Source organism: Pseudophryne corroboree, unplaced genomic scaffold (assembly GCF_028390025.1).
Source record: "Pseudophryne corroboree isolate aPseCor3 unplaced genomic scaffold, aPseCor3.hap2 scaffold_225, whole genome shotgun sequence".
In the NCBI taxonomy this organism is placed as follows: Eukaryota; Metazoa; Chordata; class Amphibia; order Anura; family Myobatrachidae; genus Pseudophryne; species Pseudophryne corroboree.
In genome coordinates, this window is record NW_026968900.1 from 986235 (window position 1) to 1000884 (window position 14650).

Consider the following 14650-nt stretch of genomic DNA (forward strand, 5'->3'; position numbering starts at 1 on the left):
ACTAGGCTGGAGAGAGACCTGAGACAAAGAGATCTAAATTATACGAGAGCCGACCAGGGGAAACACAAATTATGCAGTCAAGTTTCCCACATTTCGGGAAATCGCAGGGGCAGCACACCCAGAGTGCAATGGTGGGCCTTGCCCTGGGAGAAGCACCTTCATGATCATAGTATCTCACCTGGCAGGTAAGTAGGAGTTGGGCTAGAGCTGGGGAGGGTCGCTGCTCGGGCACCCCCCTGTCAAGTGAAGGAGATCCAACTGAGGCAGCACAAGGGAACTCTCGAAAGAAGAACAAGGCTAGAGGAAGATCTGAAACAAAGAAATCTGACTTTTACCAGAGCTGACCAGAGGAAAACACAAACACAGTCCCCCACTACCACAAATAAAGCAGTCGCGTTTCCCACATTTGGGGAAATCACAGAGGTCAGCATACCCAGAATGCAATGAATGAACCTCACCCTGGGAGAACAATCTTCATGACCATGGTATCTCCTATGCAAAATAAGTATGATTTGGTATTGGGCTGGGGAGGGCCGCTGCTCATGCACATCTCTGTCAAGTAAAGGAGATTCAACTGAGGCAGCACAAGGGAACTCTCATCTGGGGACAACAACTGCAGGGAGAACACATATTTTCAGATGAACATGGGAGGGCAGAAGGCTGCCTAATACTGAAGCACCCCCAAACAACAAACCAAATGCAACAACTAGTACAAGCATTCCTGGGGGAAGTTCTGCAGAAGACGGATTTGCATATGGTGATGTCATCCAAGCAGTGGGTCAAAGTTGGCTTCAACCCTCGTCTGCATATGAAAAGAGAAAAGGGGCGTGCAGGGCATGGCGGCCTTTTGCGGCGCTTGGATGACCCCTAGTTCGCATTAAACACCTCCACCCTCCTTCGGTGTGGGGCTCATGTTGGCTATGCCCCAGCCCCTGAAGCATTCAAGCTGATTTCTTGCAGCAGCTGGGCACTGTAACAGCTCCAGAGCTGCTCTGTAAGGCAAGTAAAAGGGTGTGGGCCCTGCAGCACTACCTGTAGTTCGCATTGTGCGTTGGAAGGCACAAAGTAAGCAGAGAGGAGGAGAAGTCAGGATAGTGCGCAAGGGCATAGAAGGGAGCGGCTCAAGAAAAGAGAAGTGGAAACAGACAGCAAACTAGGCTGGAGAGAGACCTGAGACAAAGAGATCTGAATTATACGAGAGCCGACCAGGGGAAACACAAATTGTGCAGTCAAGTTTCCCACATTTGGGGAAATCGCAGGAGCAGCACACCCAGAGTGCAATGGGTGAGCCTTGCCCTGGGAGAAGCACCTTCATGATCATAGTATCTCACCTGGCAGGTAAGTAGGATTTGGGCTAGAGCTGGGGAGGGTCGCTGCTCGGGTACCCCCCTGTCAAGTGAAGGAGATCCAACTGAGGCAGCACAAGGGAACTCTCGAAAGAAGAACAAGGCTAGAGTAAAATATGAGACAAAGAAATCTGACTTTTACCAGAGCTGACCAGAGGAAAGCACAAACACAGTCCCCCACTACCACAAATAATGCAGTCAAGTTTCCCACATTTGGGGAAATCACAGGGGTCAGCATACCCAAAATGCAATGAATGAACCTCACCCTGATAGAACAATCTTCATGACCATGGTATCTCCTATGCAAAATAAGTATGATTTGGAATAGGGCTGGGGAGGGCCGCTGCTCATGCACATCTCTGTCAAGTAAAGGAGATTCAACTGAGGCAGCACAAGGGAACTCTCATCTGGGGACAACAACTGCAGGGAGAACACATATTTTTAGATGAACATGGGAGGGCAGAAGGCTGCCTAATACTGAAGCACCCCCAAACAACAAACCAAATGCAACAACTAGTGCAAGCATTCCTGGGGGAAGTTCTGCAGAAGACGGATTTGCATACGGTGATGTCATCCAAGCAGTTGGTCAAAGTTGGCTTCAACCCTCATCTGCATATGAAAAGAGAAAAGGGGCGTGCAGGGCATGGCGGCCTTTTGCGGTGCTTGGATGACCCCTAGTTCGCATTAAACACCTCCACCCTCCTTTGGTGTGGGGCTCATGTTGGCCATGCCCCATCCCCTGAAGCATTCAAGCAGATTTCTTGCAGCAGCTGGGCACTGTAACAGCTCCAGAGCTGCTCTGTAAGGCAAGTAAAAGGGTGTGGGCCCTGCAGCACTACCTGTAGTTTGCATTGTACATTGGAAGGCACAAAGTAAGCAGACGGGAGGAGAAGTCAGGATAGTGCACAAGGGTATAGAAGGGAGCGGCTGAAGAAAAGAGAAGTGGAAACAGACATCAAACTAGGCTGTAGAGAGATCTGAGACAAAGAGATCTGAATTATACGAGAGCCGACCAGGGGAAACACAAATTATGCAGTCAAGTTTCCCACATTTGGGGAAATCGCAGGGGCAGCACACCCAGAGTGCAATGGGTGAGCCTTGCCCTGGGAGAAGCACCTTCATGATCATAGTATCTCACCTGGCAGGTAAGTAGGAGTTGGGCTAGAGCTGGGGAGGGTCGCTGCTCGGGCACCCCCCTGTTAAGAGAAGGAGATCCAACTGAGGCAGCACAAGGGAACTCTCAAAAGAAGAACAAGGCTAGAGGAAGATCTGAAACAAAGAAATCTGACTTTTACCAGAGCTGACCAGAAGAAAACACAAACACAGTCCCCCACTACCACAAATAAAGCAGTCGAGTTTCCCACATTTGGGGAAATCACAGGGGTCAGCATACCCAGAATGCAATGAATGAACCTCACCCTGGGAGAATAATCTTCATGACCATGGTATCTCCTATGCAAAATAAGTATGATTTGGGATAGAGCTGGGGAGGGCCGCTGCTCAGGCACATCTCTGTCAAGTTAAGGAGATTCAACTGAGGCAGCACAAGGGAACTCTCATCTGGGGACAACAACTGCAGGGAGAACACATATTTTCAGATGAACATGGGAGGGCAGAAGGCTGCCTAATACTGAAGCACCCCCAAACAACAAACCAAATGCAACAACTAGTGCAAGCATTCCTTGGGGAAGGCCTGCCGCAGATGGATTTGCATATGGTGATGTCATCCAAGCAGTGGGTCAAAGTTGGCTTCAACCCTCGTCTGCATATGAAAACAGAAAAGGGGCGTGCAGGGCATGGTGGCCTTTTGCGGCGCTTGACTGACCCCTAGTTTGCATTAAACACCTCCACCCTCCTTCGGTGTGGGGCTCATGTTGGCTATGCCCCAGCCCCTGAAGCATTCAAGCTGATTTCTTGCAGCAGCTGGGCACTGTAACAGCTCCAGAGCTGCTCTGTAAGGCACGTAAAAGGGTGTGGGCCCTGCAGCACTACCTGTAGTTTGCATTGTGCATTGGAAGGCACAAAGTAAGCAGACGGGAGGAGAAGTCAGGATAGTGCACAAGGGTATAGAAGGAAGCGGCTGAAGAAAAGAGAAGTGGAAACAGACAGCAAACTAGGCTGGAGAGAGACCTGAGACAAAGAGATCTGAATTATACGAGAGCCGACCAGGGGAAACACAAATTATGCAGTCAAGTTTCCCACATTTGGGGAAATCGCAGGAGCAGCACACCCAGAGTACAATGGGTGAGCCTTGCCCTGGGAGAAGCACCTTCATGATCATAGTATCTCACCTGGCAGGTAAGTAGGAGTTGGTCTAGAGCTGGGGAGGGTTGCTGCTCGGGTACCCCCCTGTAAAGTGAAGGAGATCCAACTGAGGCAGCACAAGGGAACTCTCGAAAGAAGAACAAGGCTAAAGGAAAATCTGAGACAAAGAAATCTGACTTTTACCAGAGCTGACCAGAAGAAATCACAAACACAGCCTCCCACTACCACAAATAATGCAGTCAAGTTTCCCACATTTGGGGAAATCACAGGGGTCAGCATACCCAAAATGCAATGAATGAACCTCACCCTGGGAGAAAAATCTTCATGACCATGGTATCTCCTATGCAAAATAAGTATGATTTGGAATAGGGCTGGGGAGGGCCGCTGCTCATGCACATCTCTGTCAAGTAAAGGAGATTCAACTGAGGCAGCACAAGGGAACTCTCATCTTGGGACAACAACTGCAGGGAGAACATATATTTTCAGATGAACATGGGAGGGCAGAAGGCTGCCTAATACTGAAGCACCCCCAAACAACAAACCAAATGCAACAACTAGTGCAAGCATTCCTGGGGGAAGGCCTGCCACAGATGGATTTGCATATGGTGATGTCATCCAAGCAGTGGGTCAAAGTTGGCTTCAACCCTCGTCTGCATATGAAAATAAAAAAGGGGTGTGCAGGGCATGGCGGCCTTTTGCGGCGCTTGGATGACCCCTAGTTCGCATTAAACACCTCCACCCTCCTTCGGTGTGGGGCTCATGTTGGCTATGCCCCAGCCCCTGAAGCATTCAAGCTGATTTCTTGCAGCAGCTGGGCACTGTAACAGCTCCAGAGCTGCTCTGTAAAGCAAGTAAAAGGGTGTGGGCCCTGCAGCACTACCTGTAGTTTGCATTGTGCGTTGGAAGGCACAAAGTAAGCAGACGGGGAAGTCAGGATAGTGCACAAGGGCATAGAAGGGAGCGGCTCAAGAAAAGAGAAGTGGAAACAGACAGCAAACTAGGCTGGAGAGAGACCTGAGACAAAGAGATCTGAATTATATGAGAGCCGACCAGAGGAAACACAAATTATGTAATCAAGTGTCCCACATTTGGGGAAATCTTAGGAGCAGCACACCCAGAGTGCATTGGGTGAGCCTTGCCCTGGGAGAAGCACCTTCCTGATCATAGTATCTCACCTGGCAGGTAAGTAGGAGTTGGGCTAGAGCTGGGGAGGGTCGCTGTTCGGGCACCCCCCTGCCAAGTGAAGGAGATCCATCTGAGGCAGCACAAGGAAACTCTCGAAAAAAGAACAAGGCTAGAGGAAGATCTGAGACAAAGAAATCTGACTTTTACCAGAGCTGACCAGAGGAAAGCACAAACACAGTCCCCCACTACCACAAATAATGCAGTCGAGTTTCCCACATTTGGGGAAATCACAGGGGTCAGCATACCCAGAATGCAATGAATGAACCTCACCCTGGGAGAACAATCTTCATGATAATGGTATCTCCTATGCAAAATAAGTATGATTTGGGATAGGGCTGGGGAGGGCCGCTGCTCAGGCACATCTCTGTCAAGTAAAGGAGATTCAACTGAGGCAGCACAAGGGAACTCTCATCTGGGGACAACAACAGCAGGGAGAACACATATTTTCAGATGAAAATGGGAGAGCAGAAGGCTGCCTAATACTGAAGCACCCCCAAACAACAAACCAAATGCAACAACTAGTACAAGCATTCCTGGGAAAAGGTCTGCAGAAGACGGATTTGCATACGGTGATGTCATCCAAGCAGTGGGCCAAGGTTGGCTGGAACCCTCATCTGCATATGAAAAGAGAAAAGGGTTATGCAGGGCATGGCGGCCTTTTGCGGTGCTTGGATGACCCTTAGTTCGCATTAAACACCTCCACCCTCCGTCGGTGTGGGGCTCATGTTGGCTATGCCCCAGCCCCTGAAGCATTCAAGCTGATTTCTTGCAGCAGCTGGGCACTGTAACAGCTCCAGAGCTGCTCTGTAAGGCAAGTAAAAGGGTGTTGGCCCTGCAGCACTACCTGTAGTTTGCATTGTGCGTTGGAAGGCACAAAGTAAGCAGACAGGAGAAGTCAGGAGAGTGCACAAGGGCATAGAAGGCAGGGGCTCAAGAAAAGAGAAGTGGAAACAGACAGCAAACTAGGCTAAAGAGAGACCTGAGACAAAGAGATCTGAATTATACGAGTAGCCGACCAGAGGAAACACAAATTATGCAATCAAGTGTCCCACATTTGGGGAAATCGTAGGAGCAGCACACCCAGAGTGCAATGGGTGAGCCTTGCCCTGGGAGAAGCACCTTCCTGATCATAGTATCTCACCTGGCAGGTAAGTAGGAGTTGGGCTTGAGCTGGGGAGGGTCGCTGCTCGGGCACCCCCCTGTCAAGTGAAGGAGATCCAACTGAGGCAGCACAAGGAAACTCTCAAAAAGAGAACAAGGCTAGAGGAAGATCTGAGACAAAGAAATCTGACTTTTACCAGAGCTGACCAGAGGAAAGCACAAACACAGTCCCCCACTACCACAAATAATGCAGTCGAGTTTCCCACATTTGGGGAAATCACAGGGGTCAGCATACCCAGAATGCAATGAATGAACCTCACCCTGGGAGAACAATCTTCATGACCATGGTATCTCCTATGCAAAATAAGTATGATTTGGGATAGGGCTGGGGAGGGCCGCTGCTCAGGCACATCTCTGTCAAGTAAAGGAGATTCAACTGAGGCAGCACAAGGGAACTCTCATCTGGGGACAACAACTGCAGGGAGAACACATATTTTCAGATGAACATGGGAGAGCAGAAGGCTGCCTAATACTGAAGCACCCCAAACAACAAACCAAATGCAACAAATAGTACAAGCATTCCTGGGGGAAGGTCTGCAGAAGACGGATTTGCATACGGTGATGTCATCCAAGCAGTGGGCCAAAGTTGGCTGGAACCCTCATCTGCATATGAAAAGAGAAAAGGGGTATGCAGGGCATGGCGGCCTTTTGCGGCGCTTGGATGACCCTTAGTTCGCATTAAACACCTCCACCCTCCGTCGGTGTGGGGCTCATGTTGGCTATGCCCCAGCCCCTGAAGCATTCAAGCTGATTTCTTGCAGCAGCTGGGCACTGTAACAGCTCCAGAGCTGCTCTGAAAGGCAAGTAAAAGGGTGTGGGCCCTGCAGCACTACCTGTAGTTTGCATTGTGCGTTGGAAGGCACAAAGTAAGCAGACAGGAGGAGAAGTCAAGAGAGTCCACAAGGGTATAGAAGGGAGGGGCTCAAGAAAAAAGAAGTGGAAACAGACAGCAAACTAGGCTGGAGAGAGACCTGAGACAAAGAGATCTGAATTATATGAGAGCCGACCAGGGGAAACACAAATTATGCAGTCAAGTTTCCCACATTTGGGGAAATCGCAGGGGCAGCACACCCAGAGTGCAATGGGTGAGCCTTGCCCTGGGAGAAGCACCTACATGATCATAGTATCTCACCTGGCAGGTAAGTAGGAGTTGGGCTAGAGCTGGGGAGGGTCGCTGCTCGGGCACCCCCCTGTCAAGTGAAGGAGATCCAACTGAGGCAACACAAGGGAACTCTCGAAAGAAGAACAAGGCTAGAGGAAGATCTGAGACAAAGAAATCTGACTTTTACCAGAGCTGACCAGAGGAAAGCACAAACACAGTCCCCCACTACCAAAAATAATGCAGTCAAGTTTCCCACATTTGGGGAAATCACAGGGGTCAGCATACCCAAAATGCAATGAATGAACCTCACCCTGGGAGAACAATCTTCATGACCATGGTATCTCCTATGCAAAATAAGTATGATTTGGAATAGGGCTGGGGAGGGCCGCTGCTCAGGCACATCTCTGTCAAGTAAAGGAGATTCAACTGAGGCAGCACAAGGGAACTCTCATCTGGGGACAACAACTGCAGGGAGAACACATATTTTCAGATGAACATGGGAGGGCAGAAGGCTGCCTAATACTGAAGCACCCCCAAACAACAAACCAAATGCAACAACTAGTGCAAGCATTCCTGGGGGAAGTTCTGCAGAAGACGGATTTGCATACGGTGATGTCATCCAAGCAGTGGGTCAAAGTTGGCTTCAACCCTCATCTGCATATGAAAAGAGAAAAGGGGCGTGCAGGGCTTGGCGGCCTTTTGCGGTGCTTGGATGACCCCTAGTTCGCATTAAACTCCTCCACCCTCCTTTGGTGTGGGGCTCATGTTGGCCATGCCCCATCCCCTGAAGCATTCAAGCTGATTTCTTGCAGCAGCTGGGCACTGTAACAGCTCCAGAGCTGCTCTGTAAGGCAAGTAAAAGGGTGTGGGCCCTGCAGCACTACCTGTAGTTTGCATTGTGCATTGGAAGGGACAAAGTAAGCAGACGGGAGGAGAAGTCAGGATAGTGCACAAGGGTATAGAAGGGAGCGGCTAAAGAAAAGAGAAGTGGAAACAGACAGCAAACTAGGCTGGAGAGAGACCTGAGACAAAGAGATCTGAATTATACGAGAGCCGACCAGGGGAAACACAAATTATGCAGTCAAGTTTCCCACATTTGGGGAAATCACAGGGGCAGCACACCCAGAGTGCAATGGGTGAGCCTTGCCCTGGGAGAAGCACCTTCATGATCATAGTATCTCACCTGGCAGGTAAGTAGGAGTTGGGCTAGAGCTGGGGAGGGTCGCTGCTCGGGCACCCCCCTGTCAAGTGAAGGAGATCCAACTGAGGCAGCACAAGGGAACTCTCGAAAGAAGAACAAGGCTAGAGGAAGATCTGAAACAAAGAAATCTGACTTTTACCAGAGCTGACCAGAGGAAAACACAAACACAGTCCCCCACTACCACAAATAAAGCAGTCGAGTTTCCCACATTTGGGGAAATCACAGGGGTCAGCATACCCAGAATGCAATGAATGAACCTCACCCTGGGAGAATAATCTTCATGACCATGGTATCTCCTATGCAAAATAAGTATGATTTGGGATAGAGCTGGGGAGGGCCGCTGCTCAGGCACATCTCTGTCAAGTAAAGGAGATTCAACTGAGGCAGCACAAGGGAACTCTCATCTGGGGATAACAACTGCAGGGAGAACACATATTTTCAGATGAACATGGAGGGCAGAAGGCTGCCTAATACTGAAGCACCCCCAAACAACAAACCAAATGCAACAACTAGTGCAAGCATTCCTGGGGGAAGGCCTGCCGCAGATGGATTTGCATATGGTGATGTCATCCAAGCAGTGGGTCAAAGTTGGCTTCAACCCTCGTCTGCATATGAAAAGAGAAAAGGGGCGTGCAGGGCATGGTGGCCTTTTGCGGCGCTTGGCTGACCCCTAGTTTGCATTAAACACCTCCACCCTCCTTCGGTGTGGGGCTCATGTTGGCTATGCCCCAGCCCCTGAAGCATTCAAGCTGATTTCTTGCAGCAGCTGGGCACTGTAACAGCTCCAGAGCTGCTCTGTAAGGCAAGTAAAAGGGTGTGGGCCCTGCAGCACTACCTGTAGTTTGCATTGTGCATTGGAAGGCACAAAGTAAGCAGACGGGAGGAGAAGTCAGGATAGTGCACAAGGGTATAGATGGGAGGGGCTCAAGAAAAAAGAAGTGGAAACAGACAGCAAACTAGGCTGGAGAGAGACCTGAGACAAAGAGATCTAAATTATACGAGAGCCGACCAGGGGAAACACAAATTATGCAGTCAAGTTTCCCACATTTCGGGAAATCGCAGGGGCAGCACACCCAGAGTGCAATGGTGGGCCTTGCCCTGGGAGAAGCACCTTCATGATCATAGTATCTCACCTGGCAGGTAAGTAGGAGTTGGGCTAGAGCTGGGGAGGGTCGCTGCTCGGGCACCCCCCTGTCAAGTGAAGGAGATCCAACTGAGGCAGCACAAGGGAACTCTCGAAAGAAGAACAAGGCTAGAGGAAGATCTGAAACAAAGAAATCTGACTTTTACCAGAGCTGACCAGAGGAAAACACAAACACAGTCCCCCACTACCACAAATAAAGCAGTCGCGTTTCCCACATTTGGGGAAATCACAGAGGTCAGCATACCCAGAATGCAATGAATGAACCTCACCCTGGGAGAACAATCTTCATGACCATGGTATCTCCTATGCAAAATAAGTATGATTTGGTATTGGGCTGGGGAGGGCCGCTGCTCATGCACATCTCTGTCAAGTAAAGGAGATTCAACTGAGGCAGCACAAGGGAACTCTCATCTGGGGACAACAACTGCAGGGAGAACACATATTTTCAGATGAACATGGGAGGGCAGAAGGCTGCCTAATACTGAAGCACCCCCAAACAACAAACCAAATGCAACAACTAGTACAAGCATTCCTGGGGGAAGTTCTGCAGAAGACGGATTTGCATATGGTGATGTCATCCAAGCAGTGGGTCAAAGTTGGCTTCAACCCTCGTCTGCATATGAAAAGAGAAAAGGGGCGTGCAGGGCATGGCGGCCTTTTGCGGCGCTTGGATGACCCCTAGTTCGCATTAAACACCTCCACCCTCCTTCGGTGTGGGGCTCATGTTGGCTATGCCCCAGCCCCTGAAGCATTCAAGCTGATTTCTTGCAGCAGCTGGGCACTGTAACAGCTCCAGAGCTGCTCTGTAAGGCAAGTAAAAGGGTGTGGGCCCTGCAGCACTACCTGTAGTTCGCATTGTGCGTTGGAAGGCACAAAGTAAGCAGAGAGGAGGAGAAGTCAGGATAGTGCGCAAGGGCATAGAAGGGAGCGGCTCAAGAAAAGAGAAGTGGAAACAGACAGCAAACTAGGCTGGAGAGAGACCTGAGACAAAGAGATCTGAATTATACGAGAGCCGACCAGGGGAAACACAAATTGTGCAGTCAAGTTTCCCACATTTGGGGAAATCGCAGGAGCAGCACACCCAGAGTGCAATGGGTGAGCCTTGCCCTGGAGAAGCACCTTCATGATCATAGTATCTCACCTGGCAGGTAAGTAGGATTTGGGCTAGAGCTGGGGAGGGTCGCTGCTCGGGTACCCCCCTGTCAAGTGAAGGAGATCCAACTGAGGCAGCACAAGGGAACTCTCGAAAGAAGAACAAGGCTAGAGTAAAATATGAGACAAAGAAATCTGACTTTTACCAGAGCTGACCAGAGGAAAGCACAAACACAGTCCCCCACTACCACAAATAATGCAGTCAAGTTTCCCACATTTGGGGAAATCACAGGGGTCAGCATACCCAAAATGCAATGAATGAACCTCACCCTGAGAGAACAATCTTCATGACCATGGTATCTCCTATGCAAAATAAGTATGATTTGGAATAGGGCTGGGGAGGGCCGCTGCTCATGCACATCTCTGTCAAGTAAAGGAGATTCAACTGAGGCAGCACAAGGGAACTCTCATCTGGGGACAACAACTGCAGGGAGAACACATATTTTTAGATGAACATGGGAGGGCAGAAGGCTGCCTAATACTGAAGCACCCCCAAACAACAAACCAAATGCAACAACTAGTGCAAGCATTCCTGGGGGAAGTTCTGCAGAAGACGGATTTGCATACGGTGATGTCATCCAAGCAGTTGGTCAAAGTTGGCTTCAACCCTCATCTGCATATGAAAAGAGAAAAGGGGCGTGCAGGGCATGGCGGCCTTTTGCGGTGCTTGGATGACCCCTAGTTCGCATTAAACACCTCCACCCTCCTTTGGTGTGGGGCTCATGTTGGCCATGCCCCATCCCCTGAAGCATTCAAGCAGATTTCTTGCAGCAGCTGGGCACTGTAACAGCTCCAGAGCTGCTCTGTAAGGCAAGTAAAAGGGTGTGGGCCCTGCAGCACTACCTGTAGTTTGCATTGTACATTGGAAGGCACAAAGTAAGCAGACGGGAGGAGAAGTCAGGATAGTGCACAAGGGTATAGAAGGGAGCGGCTGAAGAAAAGAGAAGTGGAAACAGACATCAAACTAGGCTGTAGAGAGATCTGAGACAAAGAGATCTGAATTATACGAGAGCCGACCAGGGGAAACACAAATTATGCAGTCAAGTTTCCCACATTTGGGGAAATCGCAGGGGCAGCACACCCAGAGTGCAATGGGTGAGCCTTGCCCTGGGAGAAGCACCTTCATGATCATAGTATCTCACCTGGCAGGTAAGTAGGAGTTGGGCTAGAGCTGGGGAGGGTCGCTGCTCGGGCACCCCCCTGTTAAGAGAAGGAGATCCAACTGAGGCAGCACAAGGGAACTCTCAAAAGAAGAACAAGGCTAGAGGAAGATCTGAAACAAAGAAATCTGACTTTTACCAGAGCTGACCAGAAGAAAACACAAACACAGTCCCCCACTACCACAAATAAAGCAGTCGAGTTTCCCACATTTGGGGAAATCACAGGGGTCAGCATACCCAGAATGCAATGAATGAACCTCACCCTGGGAGAATAATCTTCATGACCATGGTATCTCCTATGCAAAATAAGTATGATTTGGGATAGAGCTGGGGAGGGCCGCTGCTCAGGCACATCTCTGTCAAGTTAAGGAGATTCAACTGAGGCAGCACAAGGGAACTCTCATCTGGGGACAACAACTGCAGGGAGAACACATATTTTCAGATGAACATGGGAGGGCAGAAGGCTGCCTAATACTGAAGCACCCCCAAACAACAAACCAAATGCAACAACTAGTGCAAGCATTCCTTGGGGAAGGCCTGCCGCAGATGGATTTGCATATGGTGATGTCATCCAAGCAGTGGGTCAAAGTTGGCTTCAACCCTCGTCTGCATATGAAAACAGAAAAGGGGCGTGCAGGGCATGGTGGCCTTTTGCGGCGCTTGACTGACCCCTAGTTTGCATTAAACACCTCCACCCTCCTTCGGTGTGGGGCTCATGTTGGCTATGCCCCAGCCCCTGAAGCATTCAAGCTGATTTCTTGCAGCAGCTGGGCACTGTAACAGCTCCAGAGCTGCTCTGTAAGGCAAGTAAAAGGGTGTGGGCCCTGCAGCACTACCTGTAGTTTGCATTGTGCATTGGAAGGGACAAAGTAAGCAGACGGGAGGAGAAGTCAGGATAGTGCACAAGGGTATAGAAGGGAGCGGCTAAAGAAAAGAGAAGTGGAAACAGACAGCAAACTAGGCTGGAGAGAGACCTGAGACAAAGAGATCTGAATTATACGAGAGCCGACCAGGGGAAACACAAATTATGCAGTCAAGTTTCCCACATTTGGGGAAATCGCAGGGGCAGCACACCCAGAGTGCAATGGGTGAGCCTTGCCCTGGGAGAAGCACCTTCATGATCATAGTATCTCACCTGGCAGGTAAGTAGGAGTTGGGCTAGAGCTGGGGAGGGTCGCTGCTCGGGCACCCCCCTGTCAAGTGAAGGAGATCCAACTGAGGCAGCACAAGGGAACTCTCGAAAGAAGAACAAGGCTAGAGGAAGATCTGAAACAAAGAAATCTGACTTTTACCAGAGCTGACCAGAGGAAAACACAAACACAGTCCCCCACTACCACAAATAAAGCAGTCGAGTTTCCCACATTTGGGGAAATCACAGGGGTCAGCATACCCAGAATGCAATGAATGAACCTCACCCTGGGAGAATAATCTTCATGACCATGGTATCTCCTATGCAAAATAAGTATGATTTGGGATAGAGCTGGGGAGGGCCGCTGCTCAGGCACATCTCTGTCAAGTAAAGGAGATTCAACTGAGGCAGCACAAGGGAACTCTCATCTGGGGATAACAACTGCAGGGAGAACACATATTTTCAGATGAACATGGAGGGCAGAAGGCTGCCTAATACTGAAGCACCCCCAAACAACAAACCAAATGCAACAACTAGTGCAAGCATTCCTGGGGGAAGGCCTGCCGCAGATGGATTTGCATATGGTGATGTCATCCAAGCAGTGGGTCAAAGTTGGCTTCAACCCTCGTCTGCATATGAAAAGAGAAAAGGGGCGTGCAGGGCATGGTGGCCTTTTGCGGCGCTTGGCTGACCCCTAGTTTGCATTAAACACCTCCACCCTCCTTCGGTGTGGGGCTCATGTTGGCTATGCCCCAGCCCCTGAAGCATTCAAGCTGATTTCTTGCAGCAGCTGGGCACTGTAACAGCTCCAGAGCTGCTCTGTAAGGCAAGTAAAAGGGTGTGGGCCCTGCAGCACTACCTGTAGTTTGCATTGTGCATTGGAAGGCACAAAGTAAGCAGACGGGAGGAGAAGTCAGGATAGTGCACAAGGGTATAGATGGGAGGGGCTCAAGAAAAAAGAAGTGGAAACAGACAGCAAACTAGGCTGGAGAGAGACCTGAGACAAAGAGATCTAAATTATACGAGAGCCGACCAGGGGAAACACAAATTATGCAGTCAAGTTTCCCACATTTCGGGAAATCGCAGGGGCAGCACACCCAGAGTGCAATGGTGGGCCTTGCCCTGGGAGAAGCACCTTCATGATCATAGTATCTCACCTGGCAGGTAAGTAGGAGTTGGGCTAGAGCTGGGGAGGGTCGCTGCTCGGGCACCCCCCTGTCAAGTGAAGGAGATCCAACTGAGGCAGCACAAGGGAACTCTCGAAAGAAGAACAAGGCTAGAGGAAGATCTGAAACAAAGAAATCTGACTTTTACCAGAGCTGACCAGAGGAAAACACAAACACAGTCCCCCACTACCACAAATAAAGCAGTCGCGTTTCCCACATTTGGGGAAATCACAGAGGTCAGCATACCCAGAATGCAATGAATGAACCTCACCCTGGGAGAACAATCTTCATGACCATGGTATCTCCTATGCAAAATAAGTATGATTTGGTATTGGGCTGGGGAGGGCCGCTGCTCATGCACATCTCTGTCAAGTAAAGGAGATTCAACTGAGGCAGCACAAGGGAACTCTCATCTGGGGACAACAACTGCAGGGAGAACACATATTTTCAGATGAACATGGGAGGGCAGAAGGCTGCCTAATACTGAAGCACCCCCAAACAACAAACCAAATGCAACAACTAGTACAAGCATTCCTGGGGGAAGTTCTGCAGAAGACGGATTTGCATATGGTGATGTCATCCAAGCAGTGGGTCAAAGTTGGCTTCAACCCTCGTCTGCATATGAAAAGAGAAAAGGGG

The 14650-nt window shown here is 49.9% G+C and overlaps 22 non-coding genes and 4 pseudogenes across 22 annotated transcripts; all 26 read right to left on the bottom strand.

Moving 5' to 3' along the window:
• Positions 1-52: 52 nt before the first annotated feature.
• LOC135009216 (U1 spliceosomal RNA) lies at positions 53-193 on the bottom strand (annotated as a pseudogene).
• A 152-nt stretch (positions 194-345) lies between these two features.
• LOC135009076 (U1 spliceosomal RNA) lies at positions 346-509 on the bottom strand. Its single transcript, XR_010208665.1, has one exon. It is a non-coding gene; the product is annotated as a U1 spliceosomal RNA (small nuclear RNA).
• A 674-nt stretch (positions 510-1183) lies between these two features.
• LOC135009145 (U1 spliceosomal RNA) lies at positions 1184-1346 on the bottom strand. The gene has a single exon (XR_010208728.1). It is a non-coding gene; the product is annotated as a U1 spliceosomal RNA (small nuclear RNA).
• Positions 1347-1498: 152 nt separating this feature from the next.
• On the bottom strand, positions 1499-1662 carry LOC135009062 (U1 spliceosomal RNA). Its single transcript, XR_010208651.1, has one exon. It is a non-coding gene; the product is annotated as a U1 spliceosomal RNA (small nuclear RNA).
• Positions 1663-2336: 674 nt separating this feature from the next.
• On the bottom strand, positions 2337-2499 carry LOC135009118 (U1 spliceosomal RNA). The gene has a single exon (XR_010208705.1). It is a non-coding gene; the product is annotated as a U1 spliceosomal RNA (small nuclear RNA).
• A 152-nt stretch (positions 2500-2651) lies between these two features.
• LOC135009065 (U1 spliceosomal RNA) lies at positions 2652-2815 on the bottom strand. The gene has a single exon (XR_010208654.1). It is a non-coding gene; the product is annotated as a U1 spliceosomal RNA (small nuclear RNA).
• A 674-nt stretch (positions 2816-3489) lies between these two features.
• Positions 3490-3652, bottom strand: LOC135009153 (U1 spliceosomal RNA). The gene has a single exon (XR_010208736.1). It is a non-coding gene; the product is annotated as a U1 spliceosomal RNA (small nuclear RNA).
• A 152-nt stretch (positions 3653-3804) lies between these two features.
• On the bottom strand, positions 3805-3968 carry LOC135009083 (U1 spliceosomal RNA). Its single transcript, XR_010208672.1, has one exon. It is a non-coding gene; the product is annotated as a U1 spliceosomal RNA (small nuclear RNA).
• Positions 3969-4638: 670 nt separating this feature from the next.
• LOC135009231 (U1 spliceosomal RNA) lies at positions 4639-4801 on the bottom strand. Its single transcript, XR_010208794.1, has one exon. It is a non-coding gene; the product is annotated as a U1 spliceosomal RNA (small nuclear RNA).
• Positions 4802-4953: 152 nt separating this feature from the next.
• On the bottom strand, positions 4954-5117 carry LOC135009257 (U1 spliceosomal RNA). The gene has a single exon (XR_010208816.1). It is a non-coding gene; the product is annotated as a U1 spliceosomal RNA (small nuclear RNA).
• A 671-nt stretch (positions 5118-5788) lies between these two features.
• On the bottom strand, positions 5789-5952 carry LOC135009158 (U1 spliceosomal RNA). Its single transcript, XR_010208740.1, has one exon. It is a non-coding gene; the product is annotated as a U1 spliceosomal RNA (small nuclear RNA).
• A 152-nt stretch (positions 5953-6104) lies between these two features.
• On the bottom strand, positions 6105-6268 carry LOC135009162 (U1 spliceosomal RNA). Its single transcript, XR_010208744.1, has one exon. It is a non-coding gene; the product is annotated as a U1 spliceosomal RNA (small nuclear RNA).
• Positions 6269-6962: 694 nt separating this feature from the next.
• LOC135009182 (U1 spliceosomal RNA) lies at positions 6963-7104 on the bottom strand (annotated as a pseudogene).
• A 152-nt stretch (positions 7105-7256) lies between these two features.
• Positions 7257-7420, bottom strand: LOC135009304 (U1 spliceosomal RNA). Its single transcript, XR_010208862.1, has one exon. It is a non-coding gene; the product is annotated as a U1 spliceosomal RNA (small nuclear RNA).
• Positions 7421-8094: 674 nt separating this feature from the next.
• Positions 8095-8257, bottom strand: LOC135009147 (U1 spliceosomal RNA). Its single transcript, XR_010208730.1, has one exon. It is a non-coding gene; the product is annotated as a U1 spliceosomal RNA (small nuclear RNA).
• Positions 8258-8409: 152 nt separating this feature from the next.
• On the bottom strand, positions 8410-8573 carry LOC135009045 (U1 spliceosomal RNA). Its single transcript, XR_010208635.1, has one exon. It is a non-coding gene; the product is annotated as a U1 spliceosomal RNA (small nuclear RNA).
• Positions 8574-9267: 694 nt separating this feature from the next.
• On the bottom strand, positions 9268-9408 carry LOC135009217 (U1 spliceosomal RNA; annotated as a pseudogene).
• Positions 9409-9560: 152 nt separating this feature from the next.
• On the bottom strand, positions 9561-9724 carry LOC135009077 (U1 spliceosomal RNA). Its single transcript, XR_010208666.1, has one exon. It is a non-coding gene; the product is annotated as a U1 spliceosomal RNA (small nuclear RNA).
• Positions 9725-10398: 674 nt separating this feature from the next.
• Positions 10399-10560, bottom strand: LOC135009194 (U1 spliceosomal RNA). The gene has a single exon (XR_010208769.1). It is a non-coding gene; the product is annotated as a U1 spliceosomal RNA (small nuclear RNA).
• Positions 10561-10712: 152 nt separating this feature from the next.
• Positions 10713-10876, bottom strand: LOC135009027 (U1 spliceosomal RNA). Its single transcript, XR_010208617.1, has one exon. It is a non-coding gene; the product is annotated as a U1 spliceosomal RNA (small nuclear RNA).
• Positions 10877-11550: 674 nt separating this feature from the next.
• Positions 11551-11713, bottom strand: LOC135009119 (U1 spliceosomal RNA). The gene has a single exon (XR_010208706.1). It is a non-coding gene; the product is annotated as a U1 spliceosomal RNA (small nuclear RNA).
• A 152-nt stretch (positions 11714-11865) lies between these two features.
• On the bottom strand, positions 11866-12029 carry LOC135009066 (U1 spliceosomal RNA). The gene has a single exon (XR_010208655.1). It is a non-coding gene; the product is annotated as a U1 spliceosomal RNA (small nuclear RNA).
• A 674-nt stretch (positions 12030-12703) lies between these two features.
• On the bottom strand, positions 12704-12866 carry LOC135009121 (U1 spliceosomal RNA). Its single transcript, XR_010208708.1, has one exon. It is a non-coding gene; the product is annotated as a U1 spliceosomal RNA (small nuclear RNA).
• A 152-nt stretch (positions 12867-13018) lies between these two features.
• Positions 13019-13182, bottom strand: LOC135009047 (U1 spliceosomal RNA). Its single transcript, XR_010208637.1, has one exon. It is a non-coding gene; the product is annotated as a U1 spliceosomal RNA (small nuclear RNA).
• Positions 13183-13876: 694 nt separating this feature from the next.
• Positions 13877-14017, bottom strand: LOC135009218 (U1 spliceosomal RNA; annotated as a pseudogene).
• A 152-nt stretch (positions 14018-14169) lies between these two features.
• On the bottom strand, positions 14170-14333 carry LOC135009078 (U1 spliceosomal RNA). The gene has a single exon (XR_010208667.1). It is a non-coding gene; the product is annotated as a U1 spliceosomal RNA (small nuclear RNA).
• Between the last annotated feature and the right edge of the window lie 317 nt (positions 14334-14650).